The sequence below is a fragment of the Rhodnius prolixus genome, unplaced genomic scaffold, assembly GCF_049639745.1.
Source record: "Rhodnius prolixus isolate KJV_2025 unplaced genomic scaffold, Rpr scaffold_7, whole genome shotgun sequence".
Classification (NCBI taxonomy): Eukaryota; Metazoa; Arthropoda; class Insecta; order Hemiptera; family Reduviidae; genus Rhodnius; species Rhodnius prolixus.
This window is the reverse complement of record NW_027411582.1, coordinates 7,158,116-7,181,964: the sequence shown is the minus strand read 5'-3', so window position 1 is coordinate 7,181,964 and position 23,849 is coordinate 7,158,116. Positions and strand designations below refer to the sequence as shown.

General features: G+C 35.9%; 1 protein-coding gene across 6 annotated transcripts in view; it reads left to right on the top strand.

The window, feature by feature from the left end:
• The window catches only part of LOC141446851 (rho guanine nucleotide exchange factor 10-like), a 518,303-nt gene that overhangs the window by 232,831 nt on the left and 261,623 nt on the right, over positions 1–23,849 (top strand). Inside the window, exon 1 of one of the 6 annotated variants that reach the window (XM_074113737.1) lies at positions 20,678–20,945. The exons of the other annotated variants lie outside the window; for them this stretch is intronic. The gene's annotated coding sequence lies outside the window, so the exon portion shown is untranslated. Of the gene's footprint in view, positions 1–20,677; positions 20,946–23,849 lie in introns of those variants that run through there. 6 annotated transcript variants of the gene reach the window in all.

The window sequence follows — 23,849 nt, the reverse complement described above, 5'->3', positions numbered from 1 at the left end:
TATGGAATTTATTAAGTGCTGTTGCTATCTCTCTCACCGATTGGCATGGATCTTTATCGATTATGCCCTTGTCATCATTAATGTCAAAATCTCCAGAATGGAATTTGGCAAACCACTTTTGGCACCCGCGTTCTGCTAAGGCATCATCACCATAAACACAACATATCTTTTTATGAACCTCTGCAGCTAGTTTACCTTTTTTTTAAAAAAATAATAGAGCAAAATATGACGAAAATGCTTTTTATTTTCTTCCATCTTTACAGCTACGCAGCAAACGCAATAATAATGTTTGTTAAACCGAAATCCATAGAAAGGTTGCGCTTAACATGAATCTTTCAAATGAACAATCGAGTTGTGCGCTTGCGCCGAAAATAAGAAAAGAAAATCAGAATGAATCTGTACCAAAATAAAAACCGAACGAACTTATTTGCCAACCCATTACTTAATATTAAAGAAATAAATAATTTATTTTTGTAGAACCAATAGATGAATGCTACGAAAATATAAATAAGTCCTTTCTTCACCAAAGTGGTGCTTTGGTAAGCGAACAAGACTTTACCAAGTAAGAGAGAGAGAGAGAGAGAGAGAAAAAAAGGAAAAGCCTAAATAGAACGGCCGGAAAAGCCAAAAACATTTTTCTTTTTTTTTTTAAGGCGCAGTTTGGGTATTATTTCAGATTTATGCTATATGTTTGGAAGGAGAAAAGGGTTGACAGGAGTAGGGTTAAGGGGAGAGGTGAGTGGTCCAGAAGAAAGTATTAGCCGAGGAGACCTTGCGCTTCTTATTTCTTCTTCTTCTTCTTGTACAGGACGGGCTGGAGTCTTCCAGGGCGGGGGACGGACGACAAGCGCTCTTGCTTGTAAGATTTATGTTGCAGATATTGTAATAAGGCTGAAAATAGGTGCGAATTTCAGAATGCGGTAAATCGTACGCCCTAGAAATGTATATAGATATTCTATTTACAAACGCTTGTGCTTTCTGTTGACATTCTCTCTCTCTCTCTCTCACACACACACACACACACTTCCTCCTACCGGTAAGAGGAAGTCATTGTAATCGCACAGTTCCTTGATTTTAAGATTTCTCCGGAAATACCCGTTTTAAGGGGAAAACTGGGTATGAAAATTACTTATTTCTGGATAAGAATTAAATATAGGGTAAAGTAGGGTGAGATGGCCACCATTTTATTTGGAGGGTGCCTGCAAATTTTTGGTAAGGGCTAGGCTTACTTTATTATTATTTTTGGAAACCTCATACGCTCACAAACATAAGATAAGGAAAAAAAATTCAGAAAAAAATGCTAAGGGAAAACATTTTTTTAATCATAAAAAAAAGAAAGAAAAGCAATTGGCCATCTATCCCCACTGGGTTGGGTGAGTTGGCCAATGTAACTTGAAAGAGATGGTCACATATTGTCAATGAAATTGCACTAGTAAAACGTAAAAATAACAGAAAAAAATGAATGGTTACTTAATATTTACTTATTCTTCTTCTTTTTAAATGCGCTTTTACTACAATTTTGGCAAGCGTATGCAAAAGAAGAGCAATTTTCGTGGAACCACTTCCGGCATATGATGCATTCCAACCAATCTTTTTTTTCCTGGTCTTGTTGTAGCTTTCTCCATATCCTGTACATTCAGTTTCATCGATTTCTAAAATGGCATCACTTTCCACTTCAAATTCGATTCCTGTTTCGTCCTCTTCATCGGAACTTGGGGAAGGTGAGCGTTTTCTTTTTCAGACAATCCTTTCTTTCAGAATTTTCTCTTTGGGGATGGTATTTCTTGTTGGTTTGGATTTCTTTGCTACTCTGTTTTTCACAACAGCAATGTGCTCGAGAGAAGTTAATAAAGTGACAACAGACTTGTTGTCGTTTTCTTGCAGAGACGACAGTTTGGACGTGGGATTAATACGATCTCAAATTTTCTTCAGTATAATTTCCGCGGTTAGTTTTTATGCTGAGTTGGCATTTTTCTGCAGTGAATTGGAAACTGAGCCAAACTGTAACAGAATAAAGGTAAAATTAATTGGCCATCTATCCCTACTGTTGGTATGGCCATCTGTCCCGAATGCTAGAGAGAGATGGCCAACATGATAAACATAACTCAACGCGTACTTTTTGACAGTTTTAGAAGTTAGGATTCATTAATGTATACTGTAGTTTCCTAATATGTAAAAAACGACACTAACATTTCGACAAATACATTCGCTGCAGCACGCAATATGCAACTATCATAAAAATTTTTGTTGAGGCGATAATGTTTTTATTCTCTGAGTTAATTAATAACGCTTTGACGCAGACCAAAATAAGCTCACTGTAGTCAGACATGAAGGTTCATCACTGGAGAGGTCACGCAGCGCCGTCGGATGACATTTCGGTTAAATTTCGGCTGTTGGCCATCTCTCCCGATTGGCCATCTCACCCGACTTTACCCTAGTAGTATGTATACTCGTGCCTATTAATTAATGTATTGGACATAACTTGTAATATTTGGACTTTACCATAGCTCAAATATTCGAAGTTTGGAGCAAATTTTGTGAGATAGAACCTAAGGAATAGTAGTATCAGGAAGTCGTGTGAGTCTTTACACCAGAATTTTCACCTTGGGCTTGGATAAGGGACTCCCTAGGCTCAGATTCCTGTTGTGAGTCCCGGTCCTTGAAAAAAAAAAATGGGGTTTTCCCTTTATTATTTCAATAAGTACAAATAAATTACTTAAATTAAATTTTTAAAGTACTAAAAATAATTTTCTTAATTTAATAAATAATGTGGAGTCTGGGTTTTTCCTCTCTGTTAGCCAAGAAAACCTCCACTTTATCTTTTTTTTTAACATCAAAGGAAAAGCGAAGAATTTTGCTTCACTGAAAGGAAAATATGTTTACCACTTAGTTTAGAAAATTAGAACACTGCACCCAGCATGCTGTTCTTTCTTGCCAGGGCTTTTTCTTTGAGGGAAATATTTGTGTTTTTGCTTTTTCTTTATTTTTCTTCCCCCTTCCCGCCACATTTTCTTAAATCTGTTTGGGTAAAACTTCTTTTCTTTTTCTTTTTTCCCTTGTGGGACCCCATAATTTGTCTTAATTTAGTAGTGCCTTATTTTATTTTTTTGCAGTTACAAAATAGATTATAAGTTTTTAAGATTTGTGTGAGAGTGAAAAGAGTTTTTCCTTTTTTATTATTTTCTACGCTTTCCCATTTTCCACTTTATCAAGTTACTTTCTAATTAGTGTTTTAGTATTTCTTCTTTTTTGTTACCCCCAACCCCGTTTAATTAAAGCTATTGTGTCTATGTTTGAGCAGATTTCTAAACTTGAGTTTACCATTTTCCTTGGATTTATTGCCTGTCTTTCTGGTGCATTGAGTAAGAGAGATTTTCCTGAAAAATTATTTTAGTTAACAGTTTTGTCATTTCATATTTACAAAAATCTGTTAAAATTTTGCACAATTCACAATCTACAAGTTTTTACAATGAAAGTTTCGTTTGTCTTTATCCAAAGCAGTGAAAGTTTAAAGCTTTTCCTGGCTTATTATGCTTCGTTCTCTGGATCGAGTTTCGTCTAAATCCTGTTCTTTTCCTGAAAACCTGATGTTGATCAATTTTATAATGATTCGCCATATTGGTGGTGGATTAACTTACCTGTGTGTTGTAACCTAACCTTAACCTTAACCTAGTGTTGTACCAGGATAAGGTGAAAAGTTCCTGCCCCCCCCCTCCAAAAAAAAGGGGTACAAAAGGGCGTGAAAATTGGGAACATTTTTTTTTTTTGCAGAAAATTTGCACTTACTTCAAATTCAAAGTTTAACAGATCTCAATAAGTAATTTAAAGTATTTTATTTACAAGAATCATACATTGCACTTGAATAGAAGGGTTGTGATGCTAGGTAACCAAAATTGGTACCTATTTTGTCCCATTTTTTTGGTGACACATGAGTCCCACATATCCTGCAGTTCCCTAAAGTTTCACCTCAAGAAAATCTTCCCGACATTCTGGGATATCGACTTAATTACCCACTTTTTTTTTTTTTTTTTTCATCAATGTCTCCCCAAGAAACTGAGACTTATATTTAACCCTTCTCCCTGTCAACATACTCTTTTTCTTACTATTCCCAGATTATGGGAACTAGTCCTTTCTGGGAAGTTCTTGGCCAAAAAAAAAAAAGGAAAGGCTGTCAATCTATTGCACCAACTATTAATTCTCTTCTTAGAGACATTTCGAAGATAACCCCGCAAATTAAGTATTTTATCGGGTTCTAAGGTGGGTTATACACCACTCCAGCCGTGGTAAGTACCTAAGTTATTTACAAAAACTCCAAGAAGAACCTGGAAGTATGAGTAAGGGATATAACGATATGATGTCAATATACGTATCACCCAAAATCTTCTCAGGATGTATTTCTCTCTCCAATCCTTGCTCACGTATCTGAAAAGAGTGTTACTTGTTTGTTAGATTCAGCAAAGGTTGGTAGCCTCCTAAGTGATGCAAATGGACCATTCATCCTTTCTCTTAAAGGCTCCCTTTTGACAATAAAGTATTTTAGGTATCAAGTCTCTTTCGGATACCAACCGTTCTACAGAGTCAGTTTCTTATTTCTTTTTCGTTAATGTACCCAAATTCATTAAATTCCAAAATAAAATTTTCATTTTGTTATATAAAATGATCACCTCGTTTCACATTAAGTTAATGTTAATGTTATATTTTCCATGTTTCCTGTAAGACCTCCTCTGGTGAAAATGGTATTGTTAGAAAAATATTTATTATTTCTCCAGCCAGAAATAAATAAAAAAAATTGAAGAGACTAGACATACAAAAAAGAAACAAAATCACTTCATTTGCATACAAACTGCTGGAATTTATTGGTAGCTTCTCTTTTCTGGAATTTCCTTCTTTTCTTTTTTGTTAGCTCCTTTATTTAGGATAATTTGATGAGCTCTGGCTGGAAGCCTGAGCAATTGAATTTGAATTTATTATCACCGACATTTGATACATCCCAGCGGGTGTTGATAAAAATAATAAAAAAAAAGGTAGTTTATCCTGTAATGAATTACGAACTCAGTTGTCTTCTTGTTTACAAGTTTAGAATCAGTCTGATCGACTAACTGTCTTCTTTTTTAGACGACTTTGCTTCTTTTTGTCAACTAAATGTTTACTGTTACAGTTTATCGTCAAAAACTGCCCCCCCAAAGCGTAACGTTGAAATTATTAGCGAGTAAATAATTTTAACCTTTATAAACTTAACTTTTTTGTTTTTTAAAATTCGTAAAAGTCTTATGAGATATTCAAATCAGATATTTAAGCAAAAAACTAGAAAATTATCTTATTAGATCAATAAAACCATTCCCATAACATGCCTAAATCCCTTTTTGCTAATGCTTTCGACTTTATATGCAAAACTTGCATGTTAATTTCATATGCATAATTTATCATTGGATTAAAGCTAAAATATTATTTAGCATTTAAATAATGCAGATTTATTGCATACGATTTGTGCACCTTAACGTATTACTTAGGCCCCCCAAAATATATGCGTGTATAACTTGTGTTTGTATAAGCTTTATAAATGTTAGTAATTAGTTATCTACAAGAATTTATTTTGTAATTTGTGTACATTTTATTTATTCCCTCTTCATAGTTCTGGCCAGGAATGGGATTAGCGTCGGTGGTTAGCGTCTTTACTGTATTTCATTGCGGAGTTCTTCTTCTTACAGGAAACTGTCCGGTGATGAACAGGGTTGACTTGTAACGAAAGGACTGTAAAGCTAATATGTATTGTGGTACTGGGTTCGATTCACGGTCTTAGGCCTTGGATTTTATTGAATTTTTTAATATGAGAAATTTGCAGTAAAGTGAGTTAGGCGATTATAGGCTAGACCCGCAAAGCTAAGATGTATTGTTGGTTTAGTGGGTTCGATTCTCGGGGTCTAGGCCTTGGATTTTATTTAATGGTTAATATGAGAAAACAGTAAAGTATGTTAGGCGGTTATAGGCTAGACCCGCAAAGCTAAGGTGTATTGTTGGTTTAGTGGGTTCGATTCCCTATCTCTAAGCCTTGGATTTTATTTAATGGTTAATATGAGAAATTTACAGTAAAGTATGTTAGGCGGTTATAGGCTAGACCCGCAAAGCTAAGATGTATTGTTGGTTAGTGGGTTCTATTCCCCGGTCTAGGCCTTGGATTTTATTTAATGTTTAATATGAGAAAACAGTAAAGTATGTTAGGCGGTTATAGGCTAGACCCGCAAAGCTTAGATGTATTGTTGGTTTAGTAGGTTCGATTCCCTATCTCTAAGCCTTGGATTTTATTTAATGGTTAATATGAGAAATTTACAGTAAAGTATGTTAGGCGGTTATAGGCTAGACCCTCAAAGCTAAGATGTATTGTTGGTTAGTGGGTTCTATTCCCCGGTCTAGGCCTTGGATTTTATTTAATGTTTAATATGAGAAAACAGTAAAGTATGTTAGGCGGTTATAGGCTAGACCCGCAAAGCTTAGATGTATTGTTGGTTTAGTAGTTCGATTCCCTATCTCTCAGCCTTGGATTTTATTTAATGGTTAATATGAGAAATTTACAGTAAAGTATGTTAGGCGGTTATAGGCTAGACCCGCAAAGCTAAGATGTATTTTTCGTTTAGTGGGTTCGATTCCCTATCTCTAAGTCTTGGATTTTATTTAATGGTTAATATGAGAAAACAGTAAAGTATGTTAGGCGGTTATAGGCTAGACCCGCAAAGCTAAGATGTATTGTTGGTTAGTGGGTTCTATTCCCCGGTCTAGGCCTTGGATTTTATTTAATGTTTAATATGAGAAATTTACAGTAAAGTATGTTAGGCGGTTATAGGCTTGACCCGCAAAGCTAAGGTGTATTGTTGGTTTAGTGGGTTCGATTCCCTATCTCTAAGTCTTGGATTTTATTTAATGGTTAATATGAGAAATTTACAGTAAAGTATGTTTGCTAGGCGCCTCCGTCCACGACACCTAAATTGGCAGTTGGCACGTAAAGCCCCCCTGAAAAAATAGGCAATTACTTTACTGTACTTTGTAACGAAATGAATCCTGCCCCGGAAACTTGCTGTACCCTGAAAAAAAAGGCTCCTGGTACCAATGACCTTAAATTTTGTGACGCACTTTAGATTAAAAAACGGTGTTATTGTGTAATTGTGTCATCAGTTTAACTCGGTGACGAAAAAAAAATTGCGGAATGATATTTTTTATATTAACCAGTTAACTGGTTTATGACGAAGAAATTCGTCATGAAAAAAGTATAAAATTTTGTGTTATGACGAAGTATATTCGTCGTCATGCGTTATCAGTAGTGACCATCGGCAATTAATTTTGCAATTTTTAGTTAAAACTAAAATATATTCATGAACTGCAAGTAGTTTGGAATATTTTGAGACCATATCGAAATAAAAAGAACTAATAGATAGATTTAGTATGAATTAGTCTTCGTAAATGTATTTCTTCGTCTTTTACTAGTCATCACTGAATCAAATAACGAATTCATATATTGTGTTAGGCTAGACCAGTGGTCGGCAAAGTGCGGCTCCAGAGCCGCATGTGGCTCTTTTATCCAAATTTTGTGGCTCTTCAGCCTGTCCAAAATAAATTGTATATTTCAATTTTATTGAAACAAATGAAAATTTCATTTATTAAAGTAAAGATATTTTTTCAATAAGAATTTTAAATGTTTGAAATTGAATAGAATTATATTAAAATACAGTACGTAATATATAAGACTGCCGCCATTTTCGTTCAAACCCAGGTTTAGTTATTATTTATTTGTTTATTTACTTTGCAATATGTGAAAATAAATACATAAAACATTTAAATGTTATTGAATATCATAAAATAATAATTTGTGAATACAAATGATCTTCAGAGTTGTTTTACACTCTATCAACCTTGCGGCTTTTGGTAAAAATGGCTCTCTACTTAAAATAGGTTGCCGACCCCTGGGCTAGACTATGCAGTAACTGGCGCGCCTGGTAATAAAAAAAATGGGTAGAAGGATCCTTTTGTTCCCTATTTACCTGTGTATTCAAGAGGCGGAGGAGCTTTTGGCTCATGTGCGGGGTTCAAGATTTAGCGATCATCCAAATTGCTGAATCGTGGGCTACTAATCTGCCAAGATATTTTCCTGCATAATTGTTTGTATTTTTATCATCTGGTCAGAGGGATTCATCATTTGCATAAATACCAGTCTGTAATGTTGCGACCTACTCGGGATAATTGCAGCAACCCAATTTTTATATCAAACATACTCTGGGTTTGACGAATATATTCGTCATCGCTTATTTTTGTACGACGTACGTAGGGGACAGATTTTCCTACTAAGTCCGAACAGTTAACTGGTTAATATAAGTTTTAGTGGTTCATCTATCTTCAATATTTATTGTATTGTGTTTGCACAATAACCATCTGTTGTCTACGACGGCCATATTGGTATTCACAGCCACTGTTGCCTTCAAATGCCTCAATTTTTGCAATAAAAATAAACCAACACTTGGCAAAACTACCTGTTCTCATGGATCTAAACCAAAAATGTATTCAGGTTTCAAGGAAATTGTTGAAACCAGGTTTTTGTGGTTAACCCATACTCATTCTGGTTATTATTGTGTCATCACTAAACGAAATATTAATTTTGGAGTCGTATTGATTTCCGGTTTTTTTATTTTGTGAGTTAGAACCTTTGAGATTTACCTTTAAGAGGAAAGTCACGACAGTTTTCAGGCAATTTTTCTTTCTAATTTATGGTTTTCCCATATACTTTAACATCTGCCCAAAAATTAAAAAAAAAGTTCTTAAATTTGTACTGTGATAAAATAATGGAGAAATCACTTGTTCATGTTATTAAAATGGTGAAACGGGAGCCGATGTTATATGCTAAAAGATTATTATTATGTACAAAATGTGTCTATATAACATAATGTTGTTGCGAGCTGTACGTCTGGTCTGTAAGTGTGTCAGTAGTATTAAGTACATGGTCCTTTGGTGGCATTTAGAGCTTTGCCGGTCCCTTTGATGGTTAAACAACATCGTTACTGTCACAATCCCGTTTCTATACATTGTAAACCACAACAACAATTGTTGTTCTACAAGTGCAGGATATAAACCATGTGTACTGTCGGATAGCTAGGATTGGGTTCCGGATGTTAGATCTTTACTATCCGATGTTTTCGGGAAATATATTGTGTGCTCTGTTTGAATACTATATATATTACAATAATCTTTGCTCCTTCTGTTGTTAGCTCTTTACATTTACGTAATTCGCTACATAAACCGTTCATTCCCCTCCTCTGGATGTAGCTACGTCTAAATCCTGATCTTTTCCTGGAAACCTGTTGGTGATCAATTTTATAATGATTCGCCATATTGGTGGATTAACTTACCTAAGTGTTGTAACCTAACCTTAACCTCAACCTATATGTTGTACCAGGATAAGGTGAAAAGTTCCTCTCCCCATCCCAAAAAAAGGGGGAAAATAGGGCGTGAAAATCGGGAACATTTTTTTGTAGAAAATTTACACTTACTTCAAATTCAATTTCTCGATACCTATTAGATGTGGGTTGTTGCAAAAAAATTACAGCTATAAAGGAGGGTTTGCCCCATATTTTAAAGAAAATTTGGGAATTTTATCTTTTGTAGAAAAAGAGAAAAAAGTTGTCAAAGTTGGGTGTTTTTCAACGTTACGCTTTTTCGTGCAGTTTTTGACGATCAACCCTCATACAACTGTCCTACCGGACAGTTTTAATACTCTTACTCTTTTACCTAATATTCCCAGATATACTGTAAACCTGTCTCCCAAATTATGGGAACTAGCCCTTTCTGGTAAGTTCTTGGCCCTCCAAAAAAAGGCCGTCAATCTATTGCACCATCTATTAATTCTCTTCCCAGAGATATTTCGAAGATAACCCCGCAAATTAAGTATTTTATCGGGTTCTAAGGTGGGTTACACACCAAACCTGCCGTAGTAAGTACCTTAAGTTCTTTAATAAAACTCCATGGTATGGAAGTATGAGTAAGGGATATAACAATATGATGTCAATATATCACCCAAAATCTCCTCAGGATTTATCCTTGTTCAATCCTTGCTCATGTATCTGAAAAGAGAGATACAAGTTTTAAAAAAAAATTAGTTGAAATTAGTTGGTGCTAGCCAGACGGCTTCAATACGTCCAAGTCTAACTTCTGGTTAAAATTTAAATTCTAAAATACTTCATGAATACCTGTATTTTCTCCTAAGGAAAAATGAAAACCCAATAACTTCCTTATCTGTATATATTAATACAACTAGAAAATTTAATAAAACTATGAAGTTTTCCTTTAAGGTAAAACAACGTATAAAACTAAAGAAAAAAGAAAAATGTTTTCCCAAGACTTCCGCTTTAATCTCCAATCTCTTTTGGGTTATAGCCATAACCAGAGTACGGAACACAGGATATAGACACTTTGTTCTTATTAAATACAGACTCCACAACTTCTTCTGTATCCGGTATATAAAGGAAGACTGCAAAATTCTCTTCCTGGGTCTATATTCAATTTATGAAATAATTGTTGCACAAAACATTATTTTACCTTTTGGTCCATTTACCGTCAGGCCATTATCTACTGTATTTATTGTTCCTGTGTGTGTGTGTTTTGGGACGGGGATGTTGAGAATAATGACACGTCTCTAAAGATAGTTATTTTCATTTCAATGATAACGTTGATCTATCATACGAGGTATGGCCATTAAATAACGAGACTACAGAAGAAGTATGCATGCGCCAAAATCCTAACGACCGACAGCTGTGCAGCGTAACGCCTTCTCTTTCGATTGCAGCGCGCCTCACGTGTTTGTAGAGAAATCTGTCTGACCGGAACCTGACGTGTTTGTGTAAGAGGTGTTAGTTTCGTTTTGCCGAAAACATGATACTACACATGTAGTGGAGCAACGAATTGTCGTGAAATTTCACATCAAAACTTGATAAAACCACTACTAAAACTTATCTTTTATTAAAAGAAGTTTATGGCAATGAATTTTTATCACGTGCACGAGTTTTTGAGTGGTTCAAGCGTGTCCAAGATAGCCGAGAAGACTTCGGAGATGATGAACGCCCGGGTCGCTCTTCCACGTCCAAAACGGATGAAAATATCGATTATAATTAATCAACATTACTATCGTGATGTGCTTGCTTAACTCCGTGAAAGAGTAAGGAAAAAAACGACCTGATTTGTGGAAGAACAAGTGACGGGGTTCTCCATCAAGACAAACGCGCCGGCTCACACTGCATTCTCTGTCAAGAACAGTTTCTAGCCAAGTACAACAGCCCAGTTATAGGCCTTATCCGCCTTTTTCGCCTGAGCTGGCCTCATGTGACTTTAGATCTGTTCCTCAAAGTCAAATCTGCATTAAAAGGAACCACGAGATTTCAGTCCGTTGAAGCTGTGAAAGAAAAAGTGGCACGTGTCATGCAGGAGCTTAAAGAAAAAGACTTCCAGCACTGTTTCCGAACAATGGTAAATTCGCATGGAGCGTTGTAGGGGATAGGGGAGTGGTGTATATTGAAGGTGATAATAACTAAATATGTATAAATTTAAAATAAAATATTTTACAGCAATAGTCTCGTTATTTAATAGCCACACCTCGTATGGTCCAATTTTTCCATGCATTCTCTTTCGTTGATTGTATTGAGAAAAACTGTATTGAAAAATTGAGGCATTTTATTATTTCCCCCCCTTTAATATTGATCCAATTTTTCTTTATGAGTTGATAATTTGAAGAGACAGTATTCTTTTTGGAGGGGGGAGCAATTCATGGGTTTTTTATTACGTTATCCACAAACCCAGGAGTAATAAACACCAAAATGTGTTCCACTAAAACTGGGTATGCAGCGGTGAGCTCCCCATTTTAAGCTCCCCTTTTGTTCTCTTTCTACCATTTTTTATTGCCCATTTTGTTCCTTATTACATACCGTACGCACATTTTGTTCTGCTTTTATCTTTTTTATTCTCCGTTTAAATGACACCTATATTTACGTACGGATGTATGTATCACATAATGGGAGAAATTATTTCTGGACCGTTACTGAAGTAGGCAATAAAACAACTGAACTTAGAGAGAAAGCGAAATAGGAACATCCAAGTAGAAATTGTTGTGATTAATCTAAGGAGTAGATCCCCAGGGATTAAAGTATTTAAGCTCCGTTACTTCAGAAAGAACTATGAACATACAAACATACACACATAACTATCTCCTATTAAAGTATCTTTCATTTTTTTGTTCAGAGTCATAAACCTCTTCCCCCCCCCTAAGATCATACCCATTTAGCTGAAAAACTTAAAACATCTTGAAGTTAACCTACTAAGTTAAAACCTCAAAGGTAGAATTCCATCACTACTTTGACTTGATACAGGTGGTAGAATTGTAAATTATTCAGAAGGAGCACTTTACAGGCACTATTAACTGAGAATTACGGTTACATTTTTCCAAGTTACTTTTTAATTTTCTGAAAATTAAAAACTTCACTTCTCTATAGTGAATTTTTCATCTAATTTGCCTTAATGCAATTATTAATTCTATCTTCTCTTTGCTTGTTACAGGTGAGTGAATTCTGGAACTGGTTTTATTTAATCACCTTTATTTTAAGTAAGTAGTAAGATTATCATCACAAATAAATCTCTTTGATATTTGATATGTAAAGTGGTTTCGGTTGCTTCTTGTGCAATGATCAAGAAAAAAAATCTTGATATGCATTTTACTTTGCATTTCTTGGTTGAATTATCCTTGTAAACTCTTATATCCTGAAAGTTCTTGTCGGCAGGGGTGTATTGGTAGTTAGATAGTTTCTTATTGAATACGAAGTTACTAGTAGCGGATGATGTTACTTCTTAGGAGATGTAGATAATCTGTCTTGCCATTACTTAGAGAGAAAAAAAAAAGAACGCTGTTGAGGCGGAGGAAATGAACAATCGACTAAGGGAGGGACTAAACTGTTGAAAGGCCTCGGATTTTTCCGAGTTTTACGAGGTGTGGTTCTTAAATATCGAGACTATTGCTGTAAAACATTTTATTTTAAATTTAAACATATTTAGTTATTATCACCTTCAATATACACCGCTCCCCTATCCCTTACAACGCTCCATGCGAATTTACCATTGTTCGAAACAGTGCTGGAAGTCTTTTTCTGTAAGCTCCTGCATGACGAGTGCCGCTTTTTCTTTCACAGCTTCAACGGACTGAAATCTCGTGTTCCTTTTAATGCAGATTTGACTTTGGGGAACCGATCTAAAGTCACATGGGGCCAGGTCAGGCGAATAAGGCGGATGGCCTTATAAACTGGAATGTTGTACTTGGCTAGAAACTGTTCTTGACAGTCAATGCAGTGTGAGCCGGCGCGTTGTCTTGATGGAGAACCCTGAGGACTTGTTCTAACACAAATCGGGCCGTTTTTTTCCTTACTTTTTCACGGAGTTGAGCAAGCACCTCACGATAGTAATGTTGATTTAATTATAATCGATATTTTCATCCGTTTTAGACGTGGAAGGGCGACCCGGGCGGTCATCATCTCCGCCGACGTCTTCTCGGCCATCTTTGAAACGCTTGAACCATTCAAAAACTCGCACCATTCATCGCCATAAACTTCTTATAATAAAAGATAGGTTTCAGTAGCGGTTTTACCAAGTTTCATGTGAAATTTCACGCCAATTCGTTGATCTACGTACTATATGTGTAGTATCATGTTTTCGGCAAAACGAAACTAACACCTCTTACACAAACGACGGTTTCGGTCAGACAGATTTCTCTACAAACATGTGAGACGCTGCAATCGAAAGAGAAGGCTTTACGCTGCACAGCTGTCGGTCGTTAAGATTTGGCGCACGCATAGTTCTTCTGTAGCAGCATCAGTCTCGTTATTTAATAGCCACACCTCGTATATTAAAAAAAAGACCATAAATTTGAGTGATTTGCTTAAAAACTGTGTACATAATCTATGCATAAAGATTAGAGAAATATCGTCTGATCCAGTGTCGAGAAAATCGAGAAAAAAACATGAAAAATCCCGTTAGAAGATTAGAGACAGCTTCTGGTTGAAGTTTTTTGGTCGCTAACTTTACTTCTGGGTCAATGGAGGTTTCCAAACAAATATAAAGTCTTTTCGCTTATATCCCTCCTCAAGTGACGATTTCACGCGAGTACTTTAGGGAAAAGTCCGACAGGGAGAAATGGAAGACGGTAGTCTGGGAGCCAGCTCATCCTATTCCCCATTTGCCTTCCTAAGTGTCCTGAAGAAAGATTCTCCCCAAAGGAGATTCTAGTTAATACCTGATGCTGATCCAGTTTTTCCAGAACACGAAAGTGGTCTTCCATCCATGGAACGTCCTCAGACGTTTTAAGATGGGTTTCCCCGAATAGAAAGAGAACTACCCTTTCCTGAGAAGTTCTAGCCAGAGAGAACAGCTATAATCTCTCACATGTCCTGGGACACTCTTTCTCGCATAGCCAAAATGAGTCCTGGAAATTTTCTAGGGAAGATATACAATATTCCAACCATTAGGGGGTTTCATCTCGACTCTCAAGAAACATTTCTGGGTTGGGCTTCTTCGTCACGGGCTAGGGATAGGCTAAGAAAGAGCTGGGAAGAGAGAGAGGGGATCAGCGGCTCTGTCTGCTTCCCTCTCTACCTAAACATCTTCCGCCAATCTGAGGAGAACTTCCTTAGCCCATCACTCAGCCCTTTTGCAGAGGTTTGAGATTGAATATGTCCTCAATACCTGCAGTGAGGAAAGTCCTACAGTTGGCAGGGAACACCTGAAGGAGTTAAAGTTCTGATTCCCTCCCAAGTTATATAATAATATTTTGTCTGCCCAAGCTGTGCGTGTTGATTAAAAAAATATGAGCTTTACTGGTAACATAATAGAAGCTTTATACTGGGCATAACTCTAGTTTTGTGCGATTATAATTGATTTCAATACAATGAACTATATTTTATAAAGCTTATAATTAAAGCTTTATATACAGCATCATAGCAAGATAAATCTATTTAATTATACCTATTTTAGATAATCGTAATATACAGTTACGTCCAGTTTGAATACTCTAGTAGATTGTGATAACATAGAAGTAGGTACTTCATCTCTCGCTCACAGCATCATTCTCTTTAGTTTTAATCGTTAGCAAGCTCAACTCTCCACTGTGTTTTGATATAATTCACTTGTGCATGATAATGATGCTTCCATACCCGATATAATCTGCAGTTAATCAAACTATTGATTAATTAATATTGAGTATTTAATATTGAATATTTGAATCATGTATTCATGATCTTCAAACAAACATTTCCAGTGTATTTATCATAGAATTCATTTATCATAATAGTTCTCATTGTAGATTGATTTTGCTAATTCTATTTGATAATAAAACAGTGGATATACATTTTTATTAATTAACTATTAAATAGTGTTCTAGAACTATTATTAATATAGATATAAGCAAACTATTTGCATGTATTACGCTTAGAGATATTCTCGGAAAATATCTTCTAGTTTGTTTCAATTAATATAAAGTGTAATTACAATTTACTTTTGCACTTTGCAAATTATGGCTGTAGTTATAATTTTTTGAACTTTATAATAAAAATTTTAAAAAAAATACAATTTTTCTAATAATGTGCTAGGGCAAAAAAAATATATAAATTTAACGTAAACGAAATTTCAGACTCGGACTAGATTAAAATGGTTTAACTCTCCTATAAATTTTTTGATCATGGACCCCCTATATAATTTTTCGAAATCTCCATCGGACCCCCATAAAAATAATTTCAAGTTAATTAAAATAATACTATCTATTAGGTACTGTCTTTGCACATTTACTTTTATGATTTTAAACATTTATTACAGTAACTTTACATTGTGTAACAATAGTTTTATGAAAAATATCTTAATGTTGAAATTTAAATACCTTAATATTTATTAAATAAAAAGTAAAGTAACTACAGTTATTGTTTCTTAATTAATGAGATGGGTGTGCGCCTGGGTTTTTTTTTTTTTTTGCAAGGTTCCGCAATATTGGGTTCGAAATTGTTTTTCCTTCGACCCCTAAATTTAAATAGACCCCGGGGGGGTCCACTTTGTCGACCTCTGCTGTAGGGCATTCAGTTTTCAAAGTCACTTGAAATGCGTGCCCAAAATCTGTATCGTTGTAGAATTTAGTCTACAGAGTCACGTTTAAAGTAGAATTAAATCTTATGGATTATTTCCATATGCTTGGCCAAAGGAGCACATTACTTACCCGAGGAAGTCAGCCTGGTGCGCATGGCCTTTGACTTCGCCCCTATGCAGAGTATGCTGTCTCCAGTACCAGCTCTAATATTAATTAATCTAATTAATTAATAATAATCTGCCTAATTCTCTAATTACTGTTATGCCGGTTGGAGAGATTCCGATCTGAACATCGACTCCATAATTCTGTCCAGTAGTACACAAAACGGGAAGCTTAAGATTCCCTTAAATATTTTAGGTGTTTACCGTATTTAATAATGTCCAAGTTACCTATAGAAAAGGGGATTTAGTTGTAGCCCTAAGCGGCAGAAAATAAATTGGGTTCCTCAAAAAATCTGATTAATTTCTGTACTGAATCCGTTAGTATTTAGGGTTTCATTAAAAAATGTCCATCATCATCTTCGTCATGGTTCCAAAAAAACTGGGAAAAGAAAAATTGTTAAATTAAACAAAATTATTTATGCGTTCATACAAAGCGGAAATATGATCTTTTTAATTTTTAAAGAGAATAAAAGCAATTTATGTGAAGTACACTTTAAGTTTGGTCTTGAGGATATTTCGTAAATTAGCAAGGCGGTCAGTATTATGTTGTGAGCATTTCATATCAGATTATTCTGCTTTTGTCTACGAGGTGGGAATAAACAAGATTTGGTTGTTTAGATAGCGTACATAATTAATTCCCAAGAATAAATCATACCTAGAGCGAGTGTGTTAGTTAGTAATAGTTCTAATAATGATACCAAAAAAAAAGAAGATTCTAATGAATCATCTGTCGTTACATCCGTTTCTCGTTACCTTCTTTTTTTTTTGGTAGGCCTTCACCAATGATGTGACTTCAATCCATTCTGTCACAAGGCATGGATGTCTGATGGAATTCTCCCGCCTTCCCCCACATTAGGTGCTCCAACTTCCATGATTTCCGGTTTTACGTCCTTTCATGCTTGTCGTAAACTTCATGCCCAACTGACATAGTTCCTGTTTAAGTTAATCATCCTTTTTTTTCTCTAGAAAAACAGAAGGTAGGAGCACAAAAAATAGTCTTAAAAAAACAAAAAATAATGCAGCTTAAAGATGCCGCCATTTTGAAAGGTTATATTAGACGGTGTTCTTAAGTGATCCGCTCCCCCCTCTTCTTTTTTAAAGTTTCCTAAACTCTGGTTATATAAATATTCCCTCCATAAAATTACGTGTACTTATTCGAGGGGGAGGTAGGGAGGATAAACAGAGAGGGGAGATATAGACGCTGTCTCTCTCTGTCTGCTAGTGGAAATAGTGATTACACACAATGTAGGCACTCAGAACGGAAAGTAAAAAATTTGAAAGAACTGGTGTCAAGTGCTTTTAATTTGAACAACGCAGTATGTGGTAAAAAAAAATAAAAAATGGTCTAATATTTGTTTGTATGTACGCACGTCTGAAAAGACTAGAAATTGTCAAATCCTTTAACAAGAGACTTTTTAATTATCGTGTTAGATTAGATTAGATTCTAATAGGGCGTCCCTTAAGGCATACGCCACTGAGACCCCTTTGGATCTATTGTGGCTCCCCAACTTTTGGAGCTCGCCCTCCAGACCTGTTCGTTTAATCAGACTCCCTAATTCTGGAGAGCGATTCTTGGGTAAAGCACACCAGGCCTTGGTTTTTCCCTCCCTGAGAAGTAACATCCTTAGCCACACGAGCCTCTCACACTGACACAACACGTGCAGTACCGTTTCCTCCTCTTCTTCCTGACAGAACCTACATAGGCTATCATCTGCCAGGCCCTATGCGATGCATGTGTTTTCTGAGCCTGCAGTGGCCGGTTGTTATCGTGGTGTTTGGTATAGTAAATAATTTTCTTTTGAAATTGAGCTAATCAAAAATTTTTGGGGCAGCTGATTATTCATGTATTTTTATTACAAGTGCTCAATTTAAGGGGCAACAATAAATGATTATGAGAAATGAATAATTATTGTTGAATAATCCATTTGTAATTAACTACGAGGGTCGTTTGAAAAGTCCGTGCAAAAATAAAAACTACTTAATTTTTTGGGGTAAACCTTTTTTATTTTTCAACATAGTCTCCTTTTAGGCTTATACACTTCGTCCAACGCTGCTCTAGTTTGTTGATCCCTTCCGAATAATAGGATTTGTCCAAGTCTGAAAAATAGCCATTCGTTTCTGCAATCACCTCCTCGTTTGAATAAAATCTTTTTCCCGCCAGCCATTTCTTCATATTGGGGAACAAATAGTAGTCCGAGGGAGCCAAGTCTGGAGAATAGGGGGGATGTGAAACGAGTTAGAACCCTGTTTCCATTAATTTTGCGACCACAACTGCTGAGGTGTGAGCTGGTGCGTTGTCGTAATGGAAAAGGACTTTTTTGTGGGCCAATCGTGGGCGTTTTTCTTGCAGCTCGGTTTTCAAACGGTCCAATAACGATGAATAATATGCACCTGTAATAGTTTTACCCTTTTCCAGATAGTCGATGAGGATTATTCCTTGCGAATCCCATTGTTTAGATTGTTCTTTGGTCTCAGGAGTGTAGTGATGTATCCATGTTTCATCCACAGTGACGAAACGACGCTTAAAGTCCTGCGGATTCTTCTGGAACAGCTGCAAACCGTCCTTGCAACACTTCACACGATTTCGTTTTTGGTCAAGCGTGAGCAATCGCGGCACCCATCTTGCGGATAGCTTTGTCATGTCCAAATGTTGATGCAAAATATTATGTACCCGTTCATTCGAGATGCCCACAGCACTAGCAATCTCACGCACCTTCACTCTTCTGTCATCCATCACCATATCATGGATTTTATCAATGATTTCTGGAGTAGTAACCTCAACAGGGCGTCCAGAACGTTCAGCGTCACTTGTGCCCATATGGCCACTCCGAAAATTTTGAAACCACTTATAAACTGTTCTAATCGAAGGTGCAGAGTCACCATAATGTTTATCAAGCTTCTCTTTAGTCTCCTGAGGCGTTTTGCCTTTCATAAAGTAGTGTTTAATCAACACACGAAATTCTTTTTCGTCCATTTTTTGAAAATCACTCGACTTCCTCGATTCAAACGAATGCCAAACACAAAGAAATAGACCGATCTGGCTGAAACTTGGTGTGTGTTCTTCCAAGAGATGCTACTAACTAAACATAACCTCGATACGCGCCAGTAGTGCTATCTCTCTGACTTTGCACGCACTTTTCAAACGACCCTCGTATGTGTAATTTGTGCTCTTTACTTTTATAAGACGAATTGAAGATTGAAATTTTTGCTTTAACTCCGTGATTCAAATTTCAACAGTAATCAACACTAAGTTTGACTTTTTTTATTTTAATGTGCGCCAGAATAATGGGATAATAAAGATCCACCTGAACAATAGTTTGGAATAGAATCAAAATCATTTGCCAATTTATCATTAAGATTTTTAACAAAAAATCCTTATGAATAAACTGGCCATCATAAGAGTCTGTGACATCTAATAAATTCTAAAAAATATTAATGAAAATTTAATGCAGTAAAATTACTTAAATGATATCAATTATAACAATATGCTTGTTCGAATGTTTCTAAATGGTTGAAATTATGGGCGGAAGTATAAATGAAATGTTAGGGACTAGCTGATTAGTGTACCTTTTGGGCGTTTAATCAACCCTTATACTTAACTTTTTAAACTGTAAATTTTTGTTAAGGTTTTTTATTAAGATACTTAATATGAAGTGAGCGCTGCGGTAGCCAGGCGGTTATAGGCTAGACCCGCAATGCTAAGATGTATTGTTGGTTTAGTGGGTTCGATTCCCCGGTCTAGGCCTTGTATTTTATTTAATGGTTAATAAAAAGAAATTTACAGTAAAGTATGTTTGATAGTCGCCTCCGTCCACGACACCTAATTGGTAGTTGGACGTTAAGCCCCGCCTGAAAAAAATAGGCGATTACTTTACTTAAGATAAAGTCATCTGAGTTCTGGATAAAGTAGTTTTACAAAAAAGAAAAGACCCATATTACTTTTTATTTATTTTTTACATTTCCACGGAAACGAACTAGTATATCTAGTCAGCTTTGACTGCAGGAAGTGCCCAAATTCTATCAAGAAAATTTCATTGTTTAAGTTATGGTTAGGTTAAGTTATGTTATGGTACAACCAAAAATTGTTTTTTTTTGGAAAATACATTTTTTTTTGTAAACACTTTACATCCGGAAAATTAGTTTACAAATAATTTTGTGGTAACACTTTCCACCACGAGATATACAGGAAGTCGTGAGTGATCACTTCCGAGATTTTCACACGTACACAGACCGACCCCCACAAAGCAAACCACATACGTACACTAAACACACTGATAACTAGTTTCAGAACTTATAGCGCACTCTAGTTGCAACTGCTATGTAGTCAAACTAGTCTCACAAGTCTCTTGGGGACTCCAGTCAGTCAGTTGGTGTTTAACCGTCGGATTGTGTGCAGCGAGAGTATCCGTTAGCCTCTCGCTCTCTCTAACCCAACAAATTGAGCCAATCAGTCAGTTCTCTTGTTTCTCTGGTGATTTTTTTTTTTCTGAGTGTTGAATTTCCTGGTTGATCTTTGTGCTTAAAAGTTTTTTGGAACCTAAAAAATAATTAGTTCAGTGAATTAATTTTGGTGGTACTTTTTACAAAAACTTATGGATTTCTAAGGTTTACGGATTATTCTCTCTTTTTTTTTTTAATTTCTTGTAAGTACTTTTTTAGTTTATTTTAGATTTATTTATTTATTTATTGTTAAAATAAAAAACCTCAACATTTTATCAAGATCACTTTTCTTTGGCTAATTTTCGCCCTAACCAGAATCTTAGGAATTAAAATTCTACAACTTGGGAAGTATCTGGAGTATTCTTTTATTTCTGGGTTGGATAGTAATTAACAGGGCCGGATTTAGATGAAAAGAGGCCCTAGGCTATTCAATTTACGGAGGCCCTTTCACCTCCCATTTTTAAGTTTGTAATTTACATGAGAGATAATAAAATACATCACTACTGCGATATACGTACGAGGTGTGTTCAAAAAGTAACGGGAATTTTTAAATTTCGCGGGTTTGGAGAGTCTGATTGTAAAATTATTTTTTTTATTATGTTGGTACACATGCCCCTGAAGTACGATAAAATTTTCAGTAATATTCATTGTTTACTTCTTAAGTGGCAGCCGTTAAGGTTAGACGTGTTTTTCGAGCTTGGCGATTTTTGTTTGTTAAAAAAAAATGGATCAAAGAATTTGTATTAAATTTTGCGTAAAAAATGAAATAAAGTGTGTGAAATGTTAATAAAGGCATATGGTGAGTCTGCTATGAGTAAAACAAGGATTTACGAGTGGTATAAGCGTTTCCAAGATGGCCGCGAAAACGTTGAAGATGACGAACGACCTGGACGTCCAAGCACATCAACAACCGATGAAAACGTGAAAAAAGTGAAAGAAATGGTTATGAACGATCGCCGAATCACAATCAGAGAAGTCGCTGATGATGTTGCCATATCAATTGGCTCATGCCATGAAATTTTTTCGGATGTTTTGGGTATGAAACATGTGGCAGCAAAATTTGTTCCAAAATTGTTGAATTTCGAACAAAAACAGCGGAGAATGGAAGTTGCTCAAGAGTCACTCAATGAAGTCGACAACGATGCGGATCTACTGAAACGTGTTATAACAGGTGACGAAACATGGGTTTACGGATATGATGTCGAAACTAAGGCTCAATCGTCCCAGTGGAGGCATTCTGGATCGCCAAGACCGAAAAAGGCTCGACAAGTGCGGTCGAATGTGAAGGTTATGCTCACTGTGTTCTTCGATTTTAATGGCATAGTGCATCATGAATTCTTGCCACAAGGTCAAACAATCAATAAGGAGTACTACCTACAAGTTCAACGCCGTTTGCGTGAAGCAATCCGAAAAAAACGCCCGGATTTGTGGCAAAACAATTCATGGATTTTGCACCACGATAATGCACCTGCTCACACTTCATTGCTTGTTCGTGAATTTTTGGCCAAAAACAAAACTTTAACGATGCCCCAGCCTCCATATTCGCCAGACATGGCTCCATGAGACTTTTTTCTATTTCCAAACATAAAGAGAACATTAAAAGGCCGTCGTTTTACAAGCATAGATGACATTAAAAGCGAATCGCTGAAAGCTATCACAAAGATCGAGTTTCAGAAGTGTTTCGAGGATTGGAAAAAGCGCTGGCACAAGTGTATTGTATGCGAAGGGGACTACTTTGAAGGCGACAATATTAATGTAGATGAATAAATAAATATTTTTTTCAAAAAACGAAAATTCCCGTTACTTTTTGAACACACCTCGTATATCAATATGTTAAACATGTTGTTATTGGTACTGTTTTTAGAATAGTGCTAGTTTTAATTTAGCTAACAATTTTAATGTAGGCCCCCCTCTTGATCTTGAGGCCCTAGGCTGAAGCCTAGTTACCCTAAAGGAAAATCCGGCCCTGGTAATTAGGTTCTTGTATAAAGCACTTTTTACACTATGTTATTTGTCAATTAACTAATTTATACTTAGTAAAAAAACTGGGATGAGTTTAGGCCATTGGATTTCTCTACACGGAGGTCCTGGTAATTTAAGTTACAGCTGTCTACCCTTAGATTTTCCTACACCCATGGGCAACTTACCCGGTGATGGACAGTGTTGTCTGTAACAAAAGAATTCTAAAGGGTCTGGTGTACACTAAAAAAAAAAAAAAAAAATAGCCTCGGGCGTCCATGACCTAAGAAAAGAATAGAGAGATGGAGAATTAAATAATATATTGCCAAAATTACGACCAGGAGTACATCTTTGGAAATATTCTTTTTAGATACTTACTTTTGATTCCTTTCCACATGAAAATTGATATTAAAGAAGCCGTTCTTGGACTAAGTGCTTTCATTTACGAAGTCCCATTATTTAAATGAACAAATATAATAATTAGTTCCAACTGTTCTTCTTCTTCTTGGTTGGCACTGTAGTCCTTGTAGAGCTGCCTTCGCAACCAATAACCTCTTCTTCCACAGCAAAGCCAGCCAACGTAAACGGGGTCTTCAGTCCTAACGTCACTCATTATCCCCCTAGAAGTGTCCTGAAAAGAAAAGAAAAATTCCGGAAAAATTTTGTAATTAAAATTGAAAGATCTCTTCTACTACATGTTTGCAACAGAAGTTTTGAAGAAAATCCTTGGAGCCATTTTTCCGGAAAAATCTGCAATCAATATTGACCAAAAATCTTATCGCTTTCCTATGTCACAATCTGGTGAAATATTGAATTGGAACTTTAACGACTTATTTCAGTTTTGGTGAAAATGGATAGAATGCTCATTACAGGGATAAATTTTCTTTTATGCTTTTTCATAATCGTAGAATCTTAATTTGTGTTTTCCCTATGAAAATTGAAATTCATTTGTATCCATGTTTTCTTTTCCTTTTCTTATTGACTTAACGTAAAATGAATTTATTCAATATAACAATGGAAATTCGCATAGAACTTCCAGATTTCTTTTGAATACTACTAGGTCAGTCTTTCTCAAACTGGGGGCGATAACGGCCCCACTGTGGGTGCTGGAGGTCCTGCAGTGTGGAGGCGGTAAAGGGGCTAGAGAA